A 25,904-nucleotide genomic window follows, 5' to 3' on the forward strand; every position below is an offset into this window, starting at 1 on the left:
TAAGAAATGTACGCATTATCCTGCCCATGTAATTGTAACTCCTCTGTACAGTATGTTCACAAATAAAATTAAATTAAATTAAAAAATAAAATAAAATTATATGCATTTTGAATAAATGATTCAAAGTTAAAAAAAAAAACTCCCTATAATCCAGTAATCCCATGCCTGGGGATTTACTCAAATGATCACAAGCAAAACCACACTAAAGCTACCAGCACAACTATGTTCACTGCAGCATTATTTACCATAGCTAAGATATGGAATCAACCCAGATGCCCCTCAGCAGATGAATGGATCAAGAAAATACGGTATATATACACAATGGAATTCTATGCTTCCATTCATAGGGAAATGGAAAGACTTGGGGGGAAAAAAGATCACACTAAGTGAAGTAAGCCACACTGAAAGAAACAAAGGCTTCATGGTTTCCTAATTTGTAATAACTAGTATATGTCTAGGATAGTCCTAGCCTCTGCTATATACATAGCTTAATAGCTATGTACAAATCACCATATGAATGATGCTAAGTGAAATGAACTCCAGGAACTGTACACAAGAGGTTTATCTTCATTGTTGTTGTTTTAAATGTACTGTGTGAAGTTTTTTCTTTTTCCCTTTCCTTTGGTTTATCCCATCATCACTGTTTTGATTTTGGTACCCTGTGTCTTGTATATGTTTATCTGATTTGGGGAAGGGAAAGGGAATAACAAAATGGCGAGATAAATGACAAAGGGTGAACGAATATAACAGACACTCTGTTGGAAATGAACTTTACAATTTGCGAGGGAGAAGTCAGAGAGGGGGGACGGGAAGTAGGAGAAAAATTAGAGAGAGAAACAATGTTGGACAAGAAATATAAGCTGGACTCATGAATGTAATCCTAGCTACTCAGGAGGCTGAGATCTGAGGATCACGGTTCAAAGACAGCACAGGCAGGAAAGTCTGTGAGACTCTTATCTCCACTAAAAAACCAGAAGTGGTGCTGTGGCTCAAGCAGTAGAGCGCTTGCCTTGAGCTGAAGAGCTGAGGGATAGCGCCCAAGCCCACAGTTCAAGACCCACGACTGACAAAAAAAAAAAAAGAAAAGAAAAGAAAAGAAAAGAAATATACTCATTGGGGGCTGGGAAGGTGGCTCAGTGGTAGAGCACTTGCCTTGCATGCATGAGGCTCTGAGTTCGATTCCTCAGCACCACATAAGCAAAAAGAAAAAAGCTGGAAGTGGTACTGTGGCTCAAGTGGTAGAGAGCTAGCCTTGAGCTGAAGAGCTGAGGGAAAGCACCCAGGCCCAGAGTTCAGGCCCCATGAGCAGACCCAAAAAAAAAGAAAGAAAAAAGAAAGAAATATACTTATTGCCTTGCTTATATAAATCTTATACAAATATACTCATTGCCTTACTTATGCCTTACTTATGTTACTGTAACCCTCTATACAACACTTTTACAATATTTTTTTAAAAAAACAATATAAAGACAAAGAAGAGGGAGAGGAAGGGTTAGCAATCAATGTTCAATTCCGACAGGAATATATATGCTAAGAAAATGTTGAAATAACAAGTATGTAGAGGGGTTTGGCAAGAATTCCCAGACTCTTCGTCTGCTTAAAATATAGCCATTCGTTTTGGTATGAGAGGGTAGATACCTGAATCAAGACTCAATGATTAAATTTTAGAAATCAAAGTAGAATGTAAACCAGAACTGAAATTTTCAACACAAGTCATCAAAACTAAAGTAAGAACAGTCAAAGAGAAAAATGTAAACACTGTTATAATGCCTATAGGTTGCAAATGCATTTTAAATTTAATATTGATTAAGAAAAGAACTTTCTAGCTATATGTTTAAAACACTGAAAATGTTATTTGATAACTTAATAAGCTCTAAGTTTACTTTTTAATCTATAACTGTCTTTAGATGTGTGATAGAATTATTATTAGTATGTGAACTATCCAATTAATCATACATAATATAAAGTATCCAAATATATACATAACTATATAATTGTAATGCTAAAATGATAAAGCATCTTTATTATATTTCTCAATTCCTTGTCTAAAGGATGTAGGCTTGTGAACAACCTGATTTTAGATTTATGGCCTCCAGAATTCTATAGTATATATTTTGTGTACCAGTCCTGATCTTTTGTGCTCACAGCTAGCACTCTACTACCTGAACCATAGCTCCATTCTTGACTTTTTGGTGATTAACTGGTGATTAATCCAATCCTGGGCTTTCCTGCCCAGGCTGGCTTTGAACTGCAATACTCATATCTCAGCCTCCTAAGTAGCTAGGATTGCGGCTTGATCTATTGGAATCAGGCTAATAATAAATTTTGAAACCACACAACGTTACAGCAGCAGTACAGAAGCAAACTAATGAAGGTACCACAGAGCAAATGAAACTATGTTCTCTTGTATTCTTCCCCTGAAACAACATTTAGATTGAAGGGAGCTATTCTCAGTCCCTATAGACAGTATATTTTACTGTAACAAGTAGTTATACTCACCTTCTAAAAGATCTTGCATGAATCAAGCCTCTATGGCATGGTTGCTCAGTTCAATACCACACTACAATAAGGAACTGGACTTGGTTACTGATACTCAGTAACCTAGGTGCTTTACCACCTGGCTGGAAAGGATGGGCTGCTTCAAACAATATGAACAAAATGGAGAAAACCGTTGCAGAAATAAAATACGCAAGTCAAAGAGATATGAAAACAAACCTTGGTTGGTGCCAGAACTCCTTCCTCTTATCTTAAAAATGAGCCCTGTACTCAGATTCTCACCCGAGTGCCAATTCCTCTTCTTAAGCACAGACAACTTTTAAACCTGATCTAACTTTGGATACCCCTGACAAACATAATTTAAAGTGACCCAGAAAAAAAGAACCCAGAAACTACTCTCAAGAAGCAAGGACATTCTAGTATATTTCAAATACACTGTTAAAAAAATAAAAAAATAAAATAAAAAATACACTTTTAAAATTAGAGGATTTTGTGTGCTCAATGCATTATATGTATATATGTGTGCATTTTAATGTGTGCATGAATGTATACATATCAGTAGATTCATATATTTTCCAATATAAAAGTCTGAACTGAACATTTCAGTTATCATCAAACATGCAGATATACAAACAAACAAATAGGGAAACAGTTCAATCACCTGGGCCCACAGTGCTGTTGGAATGAGTTACAGACCTATTAAGAGTAACAATGGCTGCCTCTCAAAAAGAATCATAAAGTGTCAGTCATTACCTAAAGGATTTAACAGGCTCCAGCAACACTGATTAGAACAGTTGTTAACAGGTTTTAGTAACACTGATTAAAAATCAAATTCTGATAGAAACCTGCCTAAGGATACACGACTATGAAATAACAAAGCCAAAAGTGAACCTTGCCTGCTCAAGTCTTATGCCTTAATCACTGTTCTACCTACAAAGAAAATCTGGATTATCTACCTCCAACTCCCTGCAGATATCTACAGAGAGAGACAGAAACCAGAACATTAAAAAAAAAAAAAAAACCTTCCAATAAAATCTAAGCTGAAAACTGAAGCCCTTTATCAAACATTGTCTACATGCTAAAAATATAAAGAACATAGTTCTACTCTGTACTGAACTCAAAAATCCAGTATAAAGAGTTGAGAAATTACAAATGCTTTTAATAAACAGACCAGTAGTTCAGGAAAAAAAAGAAAAAAGTCACAAAATGAAGTTTTAGAATGAACAAGAAAAGTTTTAAAGGCACAGAGAAGTAGAGAAGAAGGAAAGGAAAGATGAGCAATCTAAGCCTAAAATTTACATTGACTCCAATACTTCTTGTGAAACATTTTTGTTCTTTGTTTTGGGGTGTTGTTTTGTTCTGGTTTGTTGTTGTTGTTGTTGTTTTTGCCAGCCCTGGGGCTTGAACTCAGGGGCTGGGCACTGTCCCTGAGCTGCTTTTGCTCAAGGCTAGCACTCTACCATTAGAGCCACAGCACCACTTCCAAGTTTTTTGTTTATATGATACTGAGGAATCGAACTCAGAGCTTTATGCGTGCTAGGCCAGCACTCTACCACTAAGCTCAGGTACCTTTTATAAGTATTTAAGGTCCTTCATAACATATATCCAAGATTTTTCTGCCTTGAATTTAAAAACTCTTCATTTCTAATACTCATAAAATCTAATACTCAAAGATTTCAATCAATAATGAGATTTCATTGTATAAAAATAACTCCAATTTAAGAAAAAATAAGGCTAAGCTAAAAATGGTAGTACAAGCTGCTGAGCATTGTGGGCCACAGAACTACTCTGTTTTCTTTTGAGGAAGAAATTGTAAAGATGATATATGACAGTTTTCTCAGAAAATGTCACCAATATTGACTAAATACAGTATCCATTGATTATATCCTCTGCTAAGTACTATCTATAATTTTCTACTATTTATAATAAGAAAAACCAAAAGACCCATAGATTATCTAATATATCTCTCCAAAATATGACTTTAATTACTGTTTTATAATAAGGATAATTAATACTTATATTACTAATAAAATGCAAGGGATGGATTAAAATTTTATAATATTTATTATAACAATTTTCCATAACTTCATATTCATCATCCATTTCTACCTTTCCCTGTGACTCAGGAGGCTGACCTCCATAAATGACTATCCATGTCATCTAGCTTTGAAACATCAAATGTTATAATACCATCCTTGTCAGAAATTGTCTCATTAGGGCTGGGAAGGTGGCTCAGTGGTAGAGCGCTTGCCTTGCATGCCTGAGGTCCTGGGTTCGATTCCTCAGCACCACATAAGCAAATAGAAAAAAGCCAGAAGTGGCACTATGGCTCAAGTGGTAGAGCACTAGCCTTGAGCTGAAGAGCTGAGGGACAGCACCCAGGCCCAGAGTTCAGGCCCCACGACCGGACCCCCCCCCAAAAAAAAAGAAAGAAAGAAAGAAATTGTCTCATTAATGCAGCCTTAATTAAGCACATATACTGAGTGCTGTTGGTCTAAAGATGGACATGGGGTCTAAACAGGGACAATAAAACTAATAAAAAGAACTTTAGTCCATGATAAGGAGAAAAAAAAATCTTGTTTCTGTGCTAGGTAGAACTAAAAGATGTTTGTTGTCTAGCTGCTATAGATTCAAAGAAAACTATCCTGAAGACATATAAAGACAAGAGTACCCAAGCTAGTATCTTGCTCATATGGTATTTTAAAACTAAGTCCTAAAGGTTTCCCTTTGTAGGGAATTAATTTCTAGTAGGAAGAAAATAATCATTCTGAAATAAGGCAATTTATTTTGTGGTTTCTGCTATTCAAAATATCAAAATTCTAAATATTCTATCAACCGTCAATACCTTTTTTTTTTTTTTTGGGGGGGGGGGTCCTGTCATGGGGCCTGAACTCTGGGCCTGGGCACTGTCCCTCAGCTCTTTAGCTCAAGGCTAACACTCTGCCACTTGAGCCACAGCACCACTTCTGGCTTTTTTCTTTTTGCTTATGTGGTGCTGAGGAATCGAACCCAGGGCCTCATGTATGCAAGGCAAGCGCTCTACCACTGAGCCACCTTCCCAGCTCCTAACTGTCAATACCTTTGTGAAAGGTATTTGAAACTTGGAAACACACTCCTTATTTTATAAATAAATAATAATCTTCAGGATGTTAAGCTATAAGCTTTCTTTTTTTTTGTTTTTTGTTTTTGTTTTTGGGTGCGGTCGTGGGGCCTGAACTCTGGGCCTGGGCGCTGTCCCTCAGCACTTCAGCTCAAGGCTAGCGCTCTACCACTTGAGCCACAGCGCCACTTCCGGCTTTTTTCTATTTGTTTATGTGGTGCTGAGGAATTGAACCCAGGGCCTCATGAATGCAAGGCAAGCGCTCTACCACTGAGCCACCTTCCCAGCCCCACTATAAGCTTTCTTAAGTCTATTATGAGGTCAGTAGCAAAAATGTAGATGGTCATTAATAAACAAATTTTAGCCTAGATTTGATTGCATAAAATTACATTGTATTTCTCAATTAAAAAAGTTACTCAAAGGTAGGTTGCAAAACAAATGCTTAGAGATGCTTTAAAGAGAATCTAGTCAATCAGAGCTTGAGCTTAGTTTCATCAGAAGCCTAATGGCTCCATGGTTCTATTACAATTACCTAGGTCACCAAAGTGATCCTTAATCTTTGTGCATCATAGATGTAGAGATAGTATTGTTCCTAAAACCAGAAAATATGTCTGTAAGGTCCACTCCTGGATGGCCAGCATACCCTGCCCAGTAACTGCATTACCTAGGCAAGTGGCACACCTGGAAGAGGTCACATCCGAATCAGCTGAGGTCACATCTGGATCTGATGTGGCTACACCTTTCTCCCACCTGGTCCAACTTCCTCTTACCAGGTCCTACCTCCCTTCACCTGGCCACAGCTTTCCCCACCCCTACCCTTGATAAAGCCTAGCCCAGAGCCAGAAGCTCTCTTTCCTGGCTCTTTCCCAGTGGCAAGGAGTGCTAACATGGCCTGGTGCCAGCCCAAACAATGAATAAACCTACCCCTTACCTGAATACCACAAGTGTATGGTGTGGTTCTTACTCGGCAACCACTTCTCTTTAAAAACCTAACAATATCCACAAAGTATGTATATCTACATACACAATATTCAGTCTATATCCAAATACTACTACATTTTTTAGTGACACTGAACTCTTTATATGTGATATTTTTATCAGTATATTATTTTAAAACACTGTTGGACAGGATAATACAATATGCCTTTAGCTTGACAAGGAAAAGACCAAGTTCACTTTCTCCTTTTATCTGTAACATTTAAATAATCTCTTTCACAGTTCTTTCTTAGAGCTATTACATTATTTTTATCAAATCAGAAAAATGAAACTATTTTATCTCCTATCATAGTCAGAAATTGTCACCAAGCCACAGATTTTTCAGAGGAAAAGGAAACCTGGAAAACAGTTCAAAGTTCAACAACAAGACTAATGCTTCTCAAAGTTCCACTATCTGAAAATGAATTGTTTAAAATATTTTATAGCAATTTGACAGAGTAATGAGCTTTGTTGTTGCTGTTGTGTGCTACTCTGCACACCCACACAATTTTTATTTTGAGTCAGGGTCTTAGTGGCCTTGATCAGCAGATTCTCCTGCCACAATCTCCCCAGTGCTGGGAACACAACTATACACCACCATACCAGGACTTCATCTTATTCTATATGTGAGTACATACATCCAAGATTGTAATTTACATTTTCTATCTTACTATGAAACACTGACAAAATCCTCTAAATGGACAACAATGAAGATTCTGCCAGACCAGAATCTTCATTTCACAAATGCAGAAGCTGGGACTTAAAAGTTACAGTCAAGTAGATGCAATTTCAAGGTGCCTCCTTCTATTTTCATGGCTGTGTTTTATGTACACAACAAAGGCTATAAAGTAAAAACACAGAAAATACAGAATACAAAACTATTATTTTAAAGTCCTAGATCAACTGAAACTTTTCTGTATTTAAAAAAAATTAGGGAAGTGGAGCTTGGCTCAAAGTGGTAGAATACTAACCTTGAGCAAAATAAGCTCAGGAACAATGCCCAGGCTTGGAGTTCAAGCCCCATAATCAAAAAAAAAAAAAAAAAAAAAGAAAAAAGAAAAATCAAAACAAAGAAAATTTAAATACTAAAGAGGAAAAACTTCATAAACAATGATTCACATTTGAATACATAAAAATAACTATAAGGCCCCAAAATAAAATAGAAAATCCCTCAATTCTAGCTCAAAAAAAATCCATATACAAATAAGAAATACTGGCAATATGTCAGAAAATAATAATAATTCAAGTCCTGGTACCAGAAAAAAATAAATTCATTTAATTAATTAATAGAAAAAATTAAAACAGATTAAATCCCTGTTTAGTATCAATATTTAGTATCCAATATTCAGATAAACTTTAAAATGCATTCTAGCATGATCATTTTTTAAGCAAGCAATAAAATTACCAATAGAAAAATGAAAGAATGAAGCAAAAGCAGAAAGCAGGGAAAACAAGAAGGAAACCAGAATTAATGTAGAATAATCCTACTATGAAGTTAGGATATCTAGTACAACTAGTTTTCTGGCAAAGTACAAAAATATAAGTGTTTTGACAAAGAAAATGCAGTCTCTGAATATCCATCAATAGAACACAGAACATTAATTAATCACAGCCCTCATTTTTACCCTATTTCTTATTCTATGAAAGTAAAAGCACTCTCAATAAAAACCCTGCCTTTACTTGGCAGTAACCAATGAAACTAGATTTTAAATGGCAACAAAACACACACACACACACACACACACACACACACATTCACACACACACACACACACACACAGAGATAAACATATATACATGCATACATGTTATATTTATGTGTATAGTGCAGAAAAATTATTTAGGGTACTTACTTCATTTAACAAAGATTTAAATTTAAAGGTTAGAATTTTAAACTTCAAATACTCTTAATAACACACACTTACAACAGTATTGGTTTTCTTCCATAACTGTGATCAAAGGCATTTCCATGAATGCTACCTCAAGTTTCTACCTTCACTGAGATATACTAAACCTAATTTAGTTCTTAAGCATTCTCTTCATAAAAGAGTATTAAGCAAAGAACTATCAAGTATTCATACAGATGTTGAAAACAATACAGTCACAAGATTCTCCCTCCTAATTCTGTAATCTATACTACAGAAAAAAGGTCATCAAATTTGAACACTGGCATACCTACTTTCCAGGGAAGAACATGTCAGGGGTGCCATAACATGTAGGTTCACAGCAGGATAGGAGTCAGGTGTGGGAGAAATATGCTGAAGGGAAACTGTCTAATGGAAGACTCCATTTCATTCTTTTCATTTTGGGTTTTGTGTGTGCCAGTTAACTAAAGCTTGACTCACGGCCTAAACACTGTTCCTTAGCTTTTTCACTTAAGGATGGCACTCTACCACTTGGCCCACACCTCCATTTCCAGCTCATGACTTTCTTGCCAGACTGGCTTTGAATTGTGATCCTCTCATCTCAGCCTCCTGAGTAGCTAAAGCAAGAGCCACCAACACGTCACTCCATTTCACTTTTAAGAATGACAAAAAGGAAGAACAACAACAAAAAGAAAGAATGACAAAAAGGTCTCAAAGATAAACTTTTGATTATTTCAAATTTTTTCCCAGGCAACAGTCTTACACATACTGCTCCTAAAAATAAACTTTTCTTCTTTCCAATTTTACTCTATACTTTTATTTCAAGCACCTATAAACTGAAGAACATAGCTAACTAATATCAGTCAGTATGAGGTAATAAAATGGAAAAACTAAGAAAGTTTATGTGATTTTAAAAAATCAATTCTGCATATTAACCAGTTAGCTCAAATATTTAAGATGTAGTCTATAATCAGTAATTCAGAAATGTTTTCTCAAAAATTTGATTCAATAAATATTTATAAATCCACAGTAACCCAAAAGTAATGACGGAGGAATTAGCTACTTTAAAACAGTATTTCCAATTTCATCACTCATCTAACACAAAAAAATTATACAATTTGGAGAACTAAAATTTCTTCCAAAAAGTGACAACATGAAATTTAGAGATATCAAGTATATTAAAAAAATTAAATGACTTAAAAAAAATTAAATTAAATGACTTGGTGAACATGAATGTTGGGCTTTGCTTGTTCATTTAGTGCTGGTACTGGGCCTGAACTTTGGGCCTTTCCTTCCTTCTGCTTTTCTTTTCCCACTCATGGGCTGATTCTCTATCTTCTGAGTGGTTAGGATTATAACCATGAGTGACTGGTATCTAGCTCAAAAGTGAGTTGTTTTTTTTTTAAACAGAGACATTATTTAATTATATGAACAAAGTTTACAAAAGAATTACAATTTCTATGATGCTGGTACAAATTCTGAAAGACTGTCTTTTACTCTTCTTACCCCCACCAAAAGAGATTTATAAAATATCACTTCCAATAAGGTAACAGGAAAAAGTCAATGGTTCAGGTTAAAATGACAACACTACCACTATGTCAGTTAAGGATCTATATAACAAATAAAACAAATTTTATAGTTAATCTACATCAAACAAATGTGTTGGATAGGTAGAGGTTAGGGGGAAAAAAACTGTATTAAAGTTGGAGAATTAGCATTGTACAAAAAGCAAGAATGACAAGAGAAAAATTCCTGTCCCCATAACCTAAAATGAAAATCTACAGAGAATGAAGCCTACAACTTACCTTACTGCAGCAAGAGACACAAGCCAAGAAGTAGCATCTCATCACTAGCTATTAGATCTGGTGTCCATACTCTATGAGCTGCCAAGGTGCAGCACATAAAGGAAGAGCCTCATGCCAAACTTTAGACTCTTGTAGATTTAAGAGGTGAGAGGAACCTCCTAGCTAACAGAAAGAGGGTTTGGTAAATAAATATCATGCATATTATCTATTAAAACCCATTTTCTCACTGTCTTATGTTTACAAAACTTTGCAAATTCAAAGTTCTTAAAAAGAGTACATTTTTCTAACATTATTAGATTTTTTTTCGTTACAATCTCTATTTACAAGGCAAAATTTAATCTTCCTAAAGTAGTCCTATCAACTAATATCAAACAAGTAATTTGGATGGGGTCTAACAACTTTCTTAATACACTCAAAGTATTGCCTCTTGCTTTATATTCTATCCGTCTGCTAATTTGGTTTCTTGCTCGCCTTTTTTTGCTGCAGCTGTGCACCGGGTTAACTGTTTCAATGGTTTTCCTACAATAACTCACAAATTTTTTCCTGATCAGTGTGCTGTATGATTGGTTCTTTGTTCCTAAGATAATTATTTTACATTTGTCTACACTGAACTGCATTTGCCATCTGCTGGCCCAATCACCTAAACAATCCAAATCTTTTTGAATCTGATTGCATTGTTCCTCATTATTTCCCCTAGCTCCAATTTTAGGATCATCTGCAAACTCGAAGATCTTTTCTTAAAAGCTTGGACACATTTTATTTTAATATAGAGGGTTTTTTTTAAAAAGTGACCCTTTAGACACTCCAGCTGAAAGCTTCTTGAAAAGTTTCCACAAAGCTTATCCAGACACCTTCCAATTATATAGTCAAAGTGTTCCTAGAAACAAAGCTTAAGTAGACCCCATTCTATTTCTTTTTACACTGCCATCCTTTTAAAGCATTATGTCTCCGAAGTCCTTCTCTTCAATATGTTTTAAGTGCAAAAGTTATATTTTGTAATATGGATTTCGTGGTGATTTTAAAGCAAACATACAAAAATCATTCCATGTACATGTCATTCTGTTTACTCATGAAAATATTTATTGAGCACACATCAGTAATTAGCATGAGATGTACAGGCATCATAACATTGCTTCAAGTACTAATCTCCCAAAATATAATCTTCTGAATTACCTTTTATATAGTAGCATACTGAATCACCGTCTGTCTAGGTGTGCCATTTTAATTCCACTGTTTCTTAAATTTTGCTACTTCAGATTTACCAGGCTCCATTTAATTATCATATAATTCTCTATCCCTTTTCCAATGATTTAAGGCTGAAATATTGTACATAGTTACTTATTTATAAGTCACCCTTGACAAATCTGGGCATAGTAAATCCTTGTTACCTAACTATTATGTATAGAATCAGGAAATCGTCAGCTCTAGGAACTGTCAGACTCATAAGCCAATAATATTTATTTGTTTATTTACTTATGTACTAGGGTTTGAACTTAAGTCCTAGAACTTGCTTTGTTTACCCCCAACTGAGCCTTTTGCTGGTTGTTTGAGAGGTAGAATCTGAAAGACTTTTCCACAGTCTGGCTTTGAACCATGATCCTCAGAATCTCACCTTTCTGACCAGCTAGGATAACTGGCTTGAGTCACAGCACTTTGCTCAGTTATATCTTAGTATAATTACAGTCCTACCTGTATAATCTAATACATCTATTAAAATGATATTGATTTATTTGCTGCCATTTTACTACTTCAGTGACAGATGCAGAGGATAAATTAAGATCTGCTTTTATTTACTCACTCAACAGTCAGTGGATGTTATAAAAGCACAAAAATACAAGATAGTGATTTCTTCTCAAAGAAATTGAAAGTAAAATGTATACAAGTACAAGTAGATACAAACTACAATAGTACAGTTGCATAGAAGTAAGTAAAAGGGAGAATTTATACCAGCTACTGTAGTAGATGAGCTCTTTGAAGGGCTACTATCAAATATTAACTTTTAAAAGCAAATCTGTTGAGTACCAGTGGCTCACATCTGTAATGTTAGATAACTACTCAGGTGGGTAGTACAGTTTCAAGTCAAACTAGGCAGGAAGTTCTGTCCCCGATTATCTACAAAATAAAGACAGAATTAGAGTTGTGGCTCAAGTTTCTCTGTGATAGAATCATGCATCCTTTTTTATTTTTTCGAATGTTCTGGAATAAGCAAATTCCCATTTGAGTTGCCTTTTTTTTTTTTTCCTTTTTAACTTTGCTTAATATTTTACACTTTTTTCTGGGTCCTGAGTTACTTGTTAAGCTTTTAAAATATAATACTTTGGAAGAATTTAAATACATGTCCTTCACAAACCTTCTGTGCTAGCAGTGAGATCTTGAACCAATCCTCCAACAACAAGCTGCAGGAAACTGTTTCACTTCTATAAGCTTCAACTGCTTCATGACAAAGAAGATAATAGTTTATTGTTATGAGGTTAAGAGTGAAACAATATATATGTATAGAGAGAGAGAGAGAGAAAGAGAGAGCATCAAACCTAAAATTACATGTTCAGTAAATAGTAATTATTATTAAACTACCTGAATGGAATTCTGAACCTAAGAACTATGACCTACTATAAATATTTCCTTCCTCTGTAGAATCTTTAGATTGAGTTTTTAAACTCAATCGTTACCTCATCACTCCCTAAAGTTCTTTTGTGAAAAAACAAAGGAAAAAGTATCTTGACTGTGCTTTCTTTCCATTTCTTGTTGGCCACTACAAAAAGCTCAGCAGCTAAGTTAGGAAAAAAGAGTTATCTTTACCAAGGAAAACAAAAAATGAGGACAGTCTGGTCAAGCAGCAGCAGAGGTTCTCCATTAAACAGTACCAAAAAGATTTTATCTGTAGTATACGAATCATCTCAATGGGAGGAGTTTTTAATTAGTCTGAAAATAATAAAGAAGCTCAATTATTCAGGTAGTTAATTTAACAAAAGATAAAGATAAGTCTTCTGGCTAAAGCACTATGCATATTCCAGATTCTCAACCACTTTGAAAATCTTTCCACAGCACTCAGAACAATGAGAAAAAGCAACAAAATTGCCTTAAAAACAGTAATTTCCTTTCAGGCCTAAATAAACTTTATACAAACTTGTCTTTGATAATCCACTAAACAAGCTGCACCACTAGCATCAAGGGAGGATGTGCAGATATCTAGCAGGTGCTGCAGTTTATCACAAAACCGTCTAAAATAATTGGAAGTGACAACCAGCACTACCACAAATGATTTATTAGTCTTTCACTCAGCTTTTCAGCTTCCTCAGGGCCAGAATAAATAATTTACCAACTCTCTATCTTCCAATCATTAATTCTTCCCTATGCATCCAAACTACATTTAACTCTACTAGGTTCGGTGGAATAAAACACACACTAGGAATACTTTTCCAAATACCAAATTACATGACCATATGAAAAGGCAAATTTGTCAATCAAATTGTATAATTCAGATGCAGAAGTTAAGGGCTGAAAGTCAGCAACTGCAGTCTAGCTTGAAACTGCTCACAGATTAAAAAAATATGGTGCTTAACAAAGCTTCTCTCACAGGTGAGAGAAGGTGCCAGTGACCCTTGTATATAGCAAAGGGCAACCTAAACATATACATGAGAAAGGGTCCCCATATCTCATCAGCCAACTCACTATCTGACTGGGAACCTGCAAAGCTGTCCAGAAATTATGGAGAATATTCATTGTTGTCCTTTTACATAGGTGGAAAGTTTAAAATCTAAATATACAGGATTTTTTTTCAGAAGGAATAGGCTTATTCCAGATAAGAAAACTCACCATACTTAAAAGTGTTTAGTAACTACTCTAAATAGGTTTAAGACAAGTACAATTTCCTGTGGGGGGGAAAAAAAGGAAATAGGTATAAATATCAAAGAAATACATCCTCCAATATCTGATGGTGTCAAAACATGTCTATTAATATCTAGAAAAAACATACAGAAATCAAAAATCATATCCTAACTGTATTTTTGAAGTAAACTAGTCTTGTCTCATTAAATCAACATCTATGATTGGAACAAGAGATCATTCCAGATACACATGTAAACCACTGTTGTAACAGCATCTGTTTATTACACAGCATCAACAGCTTTTTGAGACTACTGATACTCAAGGAAATTGTCAGACTTAGCAATTCATCAAGGGGAGATGTACAGACTTCCTTCTTAAAAATTTTTTAAAAAGTATTTTTATTTCAAGAAGTACTTTTAGTGAAAGGAATATTAACATCAATAGTCTAATATCTGGTTGTCTATGAGGCAGCTGGATACCCAAAGAATTTCATAAATTGATGGCTTCTCTTTAATGAACTGAAGTACACTACAATCCAAAATCATGTGTATAGTATTCTTTACATATATTTTCTGATATAATTTCTGACAAATATATTATCTCTTCCAATATAAAATAATTTGAATTTAAAGAATTCTATTTAAATTATAACATTTTGTGAGCAATGTCAAACAATTCTAAAATGTATTCAAAATAGGTATATCTTTTTTCATTTTATTTTATTTTTGCAGATTATGGGATTTGAACTCTGGGTCTGGGCGCTGTCCCTCTACCACTTCTGGCTTTTTCTGTTTATGTGGTGGTGAGGAATCGAACCCAGGGCCTCATGCATGTGAGGCAAGTACTCTACCACTGAGCCACCTTCCCAGCCCAGGTATATCTTTTTAATAATCAATACTTCAGTCTTATTCAGTCAGGCACATAAATACCTGGCACAAATTTAATTAATATTAAACAAAACTATGTCTTCCTTATGCACAGATCCCACTGTGATGTTTTATCATATATATACACGTATATATGATATACACACAAATATATATATATATATATATATATATGTGAGATGTATCAACATTGGTCCTACAGCTGAAATAAAGCAAAACTGTAAAACCTGAGTAACATGTTTTTAAATGTGCTTTTCAAACATTTTTTTTTTAAGATACACTGAAAAATGGGAAGGATAGAGGCTTTTTGTTGTTGTTGTTGTTGTTAGCCATGGGGCTTGAACTTTGGCCCAGGATGCTGTCCCTTCAGTTCAAGGGGAGTGCTCTACCACTTGAAGGTAAGAGTGTCACAGACTTTCCTGCTGGGGCTGGCTTTGAACCCTGATCCTCAGATCTCAGCCTCCTGAGTAGGTAGGATTATAGGCATGAGTCACCAACGCCCAGTAAGGCTTTTTTTTTCTTTTTTTTTTTTAATAGCAGGGGTTTGGTTTTGTTTTATGGCATGAACAGAAACGGTGGATGAACTTTTAAGGACAGAAGACAGAAGAAATTCAGCAAGAAACAAGAAGGTTATCTACTGGCACTAATCTACAAAGCTGCCTACTGCCAGATCTTGATAGAGTGAAGGAGTTGATGGCAGCTTGTCTTGTGTGTTCAAATATAGAACCCTGTAGAACCCCATGGTATCTGCAAAAGAGCAAAAAAAATTATGTATTGGTGATATAATATTGAAATAGTCAAGTACAAATAAATAAATCAGGTGGCAAATAAAAAGGAGTGAGTGACTCAAACCTGCACCTTATGCTACTATGATCTGGAGGATCACAGTTCCAAGCCAGTGTAGGTATAAAGTTTGCTAGAATTAATCTCCAAAGTAACAATTAAAAAGCTAGGGTAGAGGTTTGGCTAAAGTGGTAAGGGATCAGCCTAGCACTCATGATGCACTTCAAACCCTAGTACAGGGTGGGAAAAAAGTAGCAAGCAATACATTCAAGAGTAATGTTGAGTGGAAAGGAGAGAAACAAACTGAATAGAACATAATAGAATGTTAGGTAAAGTTTAAGAAGATGTTAATGGATATATAAATGACTAATAATATAAAAGAATGAACACAGTATAAATCCATTATGCTAATTCTCATCCATAATGCTAATTCTGCATATTCAATACAATGTTGCTTGTTGTATATATTCTCTCTACTTTTTTTTTGGGGGGGGGGTCCAGTCATGGGGCCTGAACTCTGGGTCTGGGCACTGTCTGTCAGCTTTTCAGCTCAAGACTAGCCCTCTACCACTTGAGCCACAGTGCCACTTCCGGCTTTTTTCTTTTTGCTTATGTGGTGCTGAGGAATCGAACCCAGGGCCTCAGGCATGCAAGGCAAGTGCTCTACCACTGAACCAACTTCCCAGCCCCACTTTTTTTTTTTTTTTTTTGCAGGTCTTGGGGCCTGAACTCTGGGCCTGGGCTCTGTCCCTCAGCTCTTCAGCTCAAGGCTAGCTTGAGCCACAGCACCACTTCTGGCTTTTCTGCTTATGAGGTGCTGAGGAATTGAACCCAGGGCCTCATGCATGCAAGGCAAGCACTCTACCACTAAGCCTGGTTGTTGTTGTTTTGTTAGTATTTCTTTTATTGTATTTTCCTCAATGTTTATTTCATACCTTCATCCTATGTGTATATCTTTAATAGCCTCAATTTTTCTTTCCTCATTACTTGTTAATAATTAACACCAACTTCTTTCGCCAGTCCTGGGGCTGTCCCTGAGTGTAGTCCCTGAGCATTTTTGTGCTCAAGGCTAACACTCTACCACTTGAGCCACAGTGCCACTTCCAATATACTTTCTAATTTTTTTTAAATCTCAGCCATGATATAAACTATTTTCTTCTGAAATTTTCTATTTTCCAATACCCATACCTCATACACAAAAACTTCTTGAAAATCATATTTACCTAGACCTCAAACTCCACATACTAAAAATTTCAATCTAAGAAAGTAATAAGCTTACCTTATTTACAGAAATTATTTAATACAGAAATAATTACAGATTAAGCTTCCAGGAGATACATATTTTTACTTCAAGCTTGAACTGAGGAAGTTAAACTCAGAGTTCCTACATGACTTTCCCAATGAAATTACAAACATTACAAACATTTAAATAAATGGCTTTATTAGTTGCCATGAGGACTGAATTGAGAGACCAAATCCTAAATCCTTTTAACATACCTAGAGGAACGGATTAGTATGTCCTTGACCATTTTTTAACTATTTTTTTTCTTCCAGTACCATGACTTGAACTCAGGGGCATTCAACTTGCTCCACTTTCTTACTCAGGACTGACATTCTACACTTAAGCCATGCTTCCAATTTGTTTTCAGGTTGTTGTTTTTTCTTTTTTTTTTCTGGTTAATTGGAGTAGTCTCAAAAACTTTTCTGCCTAGGCGACTTCCAACTGCAATTTCTCAGCCTCCCAAGTAGCTAAGATTACAAACTTGCCGACAATAGAGTCCCCTATTAGTTCTATCTGCACCATGGTGCTAGGGGTGGGGGTAGGGGGGCTTGAAATCAGGACTTGATGATCTCACTTTGCTTTCTTGCTCAAGGCTGGCATTTTAGCCACACCTCCAGTCCACTAAACTTATTTCTAAAACAAACAAAACTCTAGTAAGATTATAGATATACCTAGTCAAATTATATTTTAAAGAAATCCAGTACCACAAGTTTTTTTCATCTTTAAATTTTTCTGCAGCTGAAATCTCTTTAATTCAATTTATTCATAGGCCTTTAGAAATTTTACAGACCAAATATAACTAAACAGAAACAAGATGGTTTCCATTAACAATTACAATTGCATTCAAGAATAGAAGCTAGATATATTTTTTGTAACCATGAAGTTATCAAAGGTAGTTAATTTTCACAAAAACTGACAAAAGCTGCTACTCCAAGTAGCAGTCATGTGATTTAAAGAATTACTGACTTGTTATCTGAAACAAGAAATCATATCCAACTTATATTGATGTTTTCTATCTGAAGTGTGTCATGAAATACTGTAATTTATCTCATAAATCAACTAGAGTGTGATCAAATCCTATCAACTCTGATTGGCATAAATTTGAAACAATGAAGCAATCACATCTGGTAAGCAGTTGTAGCTTCCTAGACAACATTTGAAAAGTATATGTAACAATTACACTTTGTTCCCCATAAGATCTTCCTACACTTGACCCAAGCATTTCATAAACCTTTTGTTGTTGTTGTTTATACTTGTTTATACTAGGTTCAATGTTACTGAATAAAAGAAATATAGTACAAAGTAAAGATAAGGAGATGGAGCTATTGGGAAGAGACAGAGAGATGGTATAAGCATCAACTTGGCAAACTCACAAAAATACTTTAATGAATTCAAAATGAAAAATATGGTTTCAATATGGGATACATAAGCCAATTTGAATGAAAAAAGATAGTATACAACTAATTTTATTTTGAAACTGCTCTTTAAAACCTATGAATGTTGATTTCAATAAAAATACATAGGTACAAAATGAAGAATTCATAAGATTAATACACTAATGTAAGATGGATATGTAACAAAAATGCTTTATGAGCAAAGGTATATACAACAAAGAACACTGTTTTAGAAGATGTGAAAATAACTTTATAAAAACATATTATGCATGTCAGTAAATGAAAAATGCAACAAGCCTAAAATAATTCTATGTAATTTTAAGAATCTTTTTAATAAATAAGTAAATACACACATATAAATAATGAAGCATTAGAAATACTAGGATTGCCAGGCACCAATGACTCATACCTGTAAGTCCTAGCTACTTAAGAGGTGGAGATTTGAGGGTTGTAGGATAAAGCCAGACTATGGGAGAAAAAAAGTTAAAACGATCATCTCAAAAGAAAAGGATAAGGGTGGTTAAATGTGCCTGTTATCTTAGCTATTGCAGAAAGTATAAATAGGAGTATCATAGTTCTGTTTGGCCCAGGCATAAAGTAATATCTATCTCAGAAAAAGTGAGAAGAGGAGTTGTGGCTCAAGCAGTAGAAAACCTGTCTACCAAGTGCAAGGCCTTGAGTTCAAACTCCAGTTCCAGAAAAAGAAAAACAAAAAAGAGAAAAGGAAAGAGGAGGACAAAGGAAAGAAAATGAGAAAGGTGGTAATGGAAGGGGGAGAAAGGAAAAATGAGAAAAGGGGAAGAGGAGAAAAGGAAAGAGTAGGAAAAAGAAAACAAAAACAAAAACAGGAGGGGAGAAAAAAGTGGAATCAAGGCTACAGAGAGCTAAATAATAAAAATAAAATTGAGAACAGTCTTATATACATCATTCCTGAGAAATGACAAAATTTGGTGAACATTCTAGTACTGGCAACTAATTTATTATAAATCCCATATGGACCATTCCCAAGTAGTTAAGCTGCACAATTTTGAGACATTTCTTATTCTAATGAACCTTTTACCCTGGAAGGTAAAGTACCTTCCAAGGTAAATAAAAGTAAAAGATAAAAAGATTTTTTTAATTATTATTTTTATTTGAAAGTGCTAAAAACAGAGGGGTTATAATTATATAAAGTCAGGTAAGGAATACATTTATTTTTAAACACCCTCTCCCTCTTTACAAATAAGAGAGTTTACATTAAAGCAATTTCATTTCCCATCATTAAATTTAAAAGCAATAAACAAAAAGGCCAACCAATCTTAATAACTGAGGAGGCTGAGACTAGGCGGACTGCAAATCTAACCCATCTAAGCTAGACTGGACAAAAAGTTAATAAAACATAATCCCAACAAATAGAACTCTGCCATCCTGGCTACAGAGGAAGTAAGAACAGGAAGACTGTGGTCAAGGTTGGCTGGGGCAACAAGTCACACCCTATTTTTTAAAAACGGGGGTGGGGGGGTGAGGGGGGGGGGGGAGGGTGGTGGTAATGCATCATTCAAGTGGTAGAGCAACTGCCTAGCAAGGGCAGGACCGCAAGTTCATCATTTAGTGGTAGAGCAACTGCCTAGCAGGTGAAGGACCCCAAGTTCAAATCCCAGTACTCTATTAAAAAAAACAAAACAAAACAAAACAAAACACCTCTCTCTCAACATCTCTTTCTCTCAACATAATATGGTCAAAGTAAAAGTAAATCTCCAGAAAGACATGTTGGTACAATGGTGAAACTTCAACTCAATACTATATCAGTGGTCTTTTTTTTTTTTTTTTTTTTTTTGTCAGTCGTGGGGCTTGAACTCTGGCTTGGGTGCTGTCCCTGCACTCTTCAGCTCAAGGCTAGCGCTCTACCACTTGAGCCACAGCACCACTTCCAGTTTTCTGGTGGTTTACTGAAGAATATCATGTACTTTCCTGCCCGGGCTGGCTTTGAACCGTGATCCTCAGATCTCAGCCTCCTGAGTAGCTAGGATTACAGGCATGAGCCACCGGCACCCGGCTTGTCAGTGGTGTTTGAACAAACCCAATGCTTAATTCAGATATTCTCTAAATATAGTGTCTGTGGATATGACAAGCTTTTATAATATAAACAGAACATTTTTGTGAGAATGTTTTATGTTACTACTGAGAACAGCTAGAACATTATGTGAATGGAAGAAGACCTTTTCTCCTTTTCCCCTTTTTAGGACACTGCTGTATTCATGGTTAGATATAAAAGCAACTCAGTTTTCTTATCTGCTTTTGTCAATATCCTGTACCTTAATTAAATTCATCAAGAAAAATGCTCCTACAAAAATAAAATTGAGAGATTCATGTAGGAAAATTAAAATCTAGAGTGTTCTAAAAAAAAAAGAAAACTACTGTTTATCTTAGTTCATTTAGTTCTGTTATAATAGACTAGCTTAGATGGTCTAATTTATAATGAACAAAAAATTATTTGACTTGGAGGAGGGGGGAGTCCAACATGAAGGGTGTACTAGTAGTGAGGGGCTTCTTCTTACCATGGGGGAATGTAGGACAAAAGGAAGCCAAACATGGTTTAGAATAAAAAAAAAAGTTTCATGAAAAGCAAGAGGCTTCATCATCTCCCATTACACCCCATCTAGCAACTATACAAAGTTTCAATACAAAGACATTTCCTTGACTTACCCAAGGAAAATAATACTATTAACATGTTATAAATAAATCTTCATCTAGTTTTTTAACCTATCAATTCCCATGATTTAAGATTAAAATAAGAAATTATTCAAATTGTCTCACTAAAGTATAGTACTGCTACCTTAATATCTCCCTTATTTCTGTACTTTACTCATGTTTTAATTCACATATTACTGTTTTGTTCAGGGATGTTAATAAAGTAAGAGAATTCCTTTTCTTATTGTAAGCAATGAACTCATAGTGTAAGTAGTCTAACAAGGTATTTCAGAGATAGGGTAAGATTACCTAAGAATTAGGGAATACTTTCAAGAGCTGCATCCTTCAATATGTATAGCCAGAATAAATAATTTGCTCAAGAGTTTAACCATGTGATTTACATCTTCTCCCTCCCAAAACAGCACTAAGATGACAGCTTTATTTTAACATAATTTTTATTTCATAAAACCAAAAAATATAGGAGTGGTGAGAAAAAGAGGGGGAAATCATAGATTGTTAGAAAATAGATGAATTGGTCAAATAAAGTTATTTATAACAATATATAAAAGGCACTGAAAGTAAGCAAAGTTACTTTACATTTAGCCACTGACTCAACCACACACATCCTACACCTCTACCACCCTATTGTAAATTTCCAGCTACAAATACTGAAGAAAAAAATAAACAAAATAACAAAAAGCATGGGCAAGAAAACAATTCAAGATAACATTCCCAAATTGAAGGACACTGGCTTTGCGAATGAAAAGGTCTTCTGCAGGTACAGTATGAATAATAAATAAAACCTATTCTAATACACATCAGGAATAAGTTTTAGATATAAATTTAAGTGAAACATTTTAGGAGTCCTACCATGATAAATAAAGCATTTACAGTAGAAAAGGAATGTAGAGAGAGAAAAGTAACCAAAGACTTCTTAATACAAAAATGCATGCTTACAAAACAAAGCCTTCAATATCAAAAAGAAAATTATGTATAAACTACATCCTATATACAACCAAACTAGTAAGTCTAATAATAAAATAAAGATAGTTCAATCTTTCCTAAAATTTATTGCCAGGCAATGAAAAAGTTAAAACAAAGAAAACATACATTAGGGTCCACAGAAACATGTAAATATATATAGTAAACCTATCTAATCTCTGAATATACCAAACATATCTTTTCAAAGTTCATATTACCCACCACAACCTAACCTGAATGAAAATGACAGTAACCACTAGAGAAACAAAGCCCATAATAAATAGCACCACAGGAGGTAATTAGAAGCAAGTGTTCTTCATCTAAGAAAAGGTTCCTATGAGGTTTGAGAGAAAACCCATGAAAATAGCTGTTATTCCTCATGACAGACTACACTAAACTACTATCAAATGACTGCCAAAATGTTACACATCAGCTTTAAGGTTATCACATACAAGATAATAATTCCAAGATGAAGCAAGCAATGAATCTCCAAATAAATATATGCATATATACATGCACTCATACTATAGGTATGTATATATCTTTTCACTTATACTATGTAGTTTAATGACTTTATTAGGGTGTTTTATATTTATGTCTCATTTAAATATCCAGTATTTCTAACATAACAGTGTATAGTCTTTATGAAGCAAAGGAATATTTTAGATACAACAGTTCAAAATAGTTGTTACATCAAATTAGTCATCAATGTCAAGGTCTCACCAATCAAAAAACACTGATAACCTAGCAGTAGGTATCATTCAAATTTTAGTTGAATAAAATTCTATTTATGTGTCTCTTAGAAAATATAAGCCCCGGGGCTGGGAAGGTGGCCCAGTGGTAGAGTACTTGCCTTTCATGCCTGAGGCCCTGGGCTCGATTCCTCAGCACCACAAAAAAAAAAAAAAGAAAAGAGCAGGAAGTGGCGCTGTGGCTCAAGTGGTAGAGCGCTAGCCTTGAGCTGAAGAGCTGAGGGACAGCGCCCAGGCCCAGAGTTCAGGCCCCACGACCGGACCCAAAAAGAGAAAAAAGAAAAAAAAAGCCAATAAAATTCATAATCCATACTATCAACGAAAAAACATAAGGAATTAACAATGAAATACTTATTTTATTAGGTACATACAATTACCTAAGAGAGAACAAAACAGGCAATAAGTCTACATATAACAACAAAGATCCCACGTCATTCTCTATGTAGTATGCAGAAAAATGAGACTCATACAAGATAACACCAGACCAATGTCAAATGATAGAAAACAAAAATTAAACTGAACTTGAAGATACAGATAAAAATATTAAGATAAAATACCAACACACATTACAGACTGGTAGAAAGATGAAATGTGGTATTTGTGTAACTAACCAGGATGTAATTTCTATGTGGAACATGAAAATAATTAGTGATATTAAGATGTGGATCAATGTGCTTACAAACTAGCCCTGAAATGCTACCATATCATCAAGGGATATAGCATATACACAATATATCTCTAGTAGAAAACAAGACAATACAAACAATATCCTCTAAATAAAGGAAAGAGAATGTAGTTGGCAAATAAATGCATTAAAAAAAAAACCTCAAATGTTACATACTTGCAATCTCAGCAAGTAGAAGACTAATGTAGGAGAATCACAAGTTCAAGGCCAGTCTGGGATACACAACAAGACTCTGCCTCAAACACTTAAAGAAAAATAAATGTAATAACAGAGAAGTTTACACAGAAATCGTGGTAGATTACTGGAGAGTATCAGAGTAATACTGAAGGGTAAGTAACACAAAGTAATTTTTTTGGGGGGGTCCAGTCGTGGGGCCTAAACTCTGAGCCTGGGTGCTATCCCTCAGCTCTTCAGCTCAAGGCTAGAGCTCTACCACTTGAGCCACAGCGCCACATCTGGCTTTTTTCTGTTTATATGGTGCTGAGGAATCGAACCCAGGGCCTCAGGCATGCAAGGCAAGCACTCTACCACTGAGCCACCTTCCCAGCCCCCACAAAGTAATTTTAACATGTAAGATGTTGCTCTAAAAATTATTTCATATTTAGTGTAGCATCATGGAATATTTTAAACAATTCTATTAACTAATAAAATTCAATAAGACACATATAAAATGAAGTTTGCTTTTAAAAGATGTCTTAAAGATGCTATTAGATCTTTTCAAAATACTACTGTGCTACTAAGCTAAAAACTTTTCAACTAAATATCTAGCTGGATATCCAAGTGGGCTGTGGTGAAGTAAACTACAATCATTTTGAGATAACTTATTCTACTTTAAGTATTCCTTCAATACAAACAGTCCCCAAATTATACAACAATTCATAAAATCATGCTTTACATTACTATATACTAAAGACTATACACTGGGACAATTTTTAGTCTGGAACTGTCCCCTGTACTATAGAGAACCTCACAATTCTGACCCTCATCAATTAAATGCTCAAAACTCTCTCAGGATCACCTGGACAAGCAAAAACTCTTCTAATTTCTAAAGTTCCCACATGCAACAGTACCACTTTTGTTTGAAACACTATTATTGTGAAAGGGATAGATTGGGGGAGGGGGGGGGAGGAGGAGCAATGAAAGAGATTTCCAAAAGGGATTTCTAAAAAGTATTTCCAAAAAGATAAGTTATCAGTAACACTAAAAGTCTTACTTTTCTAATATTACCCTTCTCTAAATGATCTTTCATTGGCCTATATTTTTTGGTTCAGTGTATTAAGAATGACAATGACTATGCTATAACATAACATATTCTCCTTCATTTGTTGCTTAATAGAAGGCTTTCCCCTATATGACCTTGTTAGTAATGTAACTTTTCTTTAGCCAAAGTAAAGTCTAGTTTTGGAAATAATCAAGACTCTACATATATAAGTATGTAATTTATTTTTATGGTTTCAGTTTCTGTTTTGTTAGTTCTATTGTTTACTTTTTATTGTTTCAGTGGCAATATCAACACTTAAAGAGTACAAGCAAGCAAGGATAGCATTTAGTATTGTAATAGAATCATATATAAGAATTACTTAACAGCCTAAAAAATTCCCCAAGTATAACACAAGTCTTTTTTTTTAATTTTACAAACTCTAAATTTAGTAAGAAACTAATTAGGCCAGAATTTAAATATAAACTCATACCAAATTTTTAACCAGACAGAAAAGATATTCCATCACTTTCATAAAAGCAAAGCATTAGTAAATATAAGTACATAGGTACAAACTATTTCAAATGCTATCCTCAAAACGGATGAAGTATTGAAGAAATCTTGTGTTTAATGTGACCTCTGGCTGTACCTTTACTTGTAATAATTATAAAGAAGCTACTCTCAGAGCCAATACATAAGCCATATTCTTACTCATAATAGAGCAGTAAGCACTTTGGAAAGTGCTTCATACTGAGACAAACGAGGGAGAATAATATATGGGTCATTTCTTTCCTTTCTTACCCAGTACAATACGCGTTTTTGAAGTAGAGTTCTGATATTATACATATTAATAAGTAAGTATATTGCATAAAGAATACATTTCTATTGTTACCTAGTTCATCTATGCTATAAACACAAATGAATCTGAAGTTAAATTTTTATAATGTAATTATTATTTTAAAAATGTATTTGCCATGACAGATAAGCACACATTAAGAATTTTTAAACTATTATAAACTATAAACTTTATAAACTATAAACTATTATATATATATATATATATATATATATATATATATATATATATATATATATACTATAGATATCACACACACACACACACACACACACACACACACACACACACTATTCTTTTCTGGACATTCCTACTTTCCCCACACAGAATTTCACTAAAGAAATATA

The 25,904-nt window shown here is 34.6% G+C and overlaps 1 protein-coding gene across 13 annotated transcripts in view; it reads right to left on the reverse strand.

Moving 5' to 3' along the window:
* Tbc1d5 (TBC1 domain family member 5) overlaps window positions 1-25,904 on the reverse strand; it is a 476,492-nt gene that overhangs the window by 418,697 nt on the left and 31,891 nt on the right. For 2 of the 13 annotated variants that reach the window (XM_070018659.1, XM_070018652.1), the window contains exons 2-3: window positions 15,621-15,703; window positions 12,592-12,674 (exon numbers count right to left, since the gene is read on the reverse strand). The exons of 6 other annotated variants lie outside the window; for them this stretch is intronic. The gene's annotated coding sequence lies outside the window, so the exon portion shown is untranslated. Of the gene's footprint in view, window positions 1-12,591; window positions 12,675-14,057; window positions 14,114-15,620; window positions 15,704-25,904 lie in introns of all 13 variants that reach the window. 5 more of the 13 variants (XM_070018655.1, XM_070018654.1, XM_070018656.1 and 2 more) reach the window with 5 other exon arrangements.

This window comes from Dipodomys merriami, unplaced genomic scaffold (genome assembly GCF_024711535.1).
Source record: "Dipodomys merriami isolate MVZ:Mamm:240054 unplaced genomic scaffold, mDipMer1.0.p SCAF_13, whole genome shotgun sequence".
Classification (NCBI taxonomy): Eukaryota; Metazoa; Chordata; class Mammalia; order Rodentia; family Heteromyidae; genus Dipodomys; species Dipodomys merriami.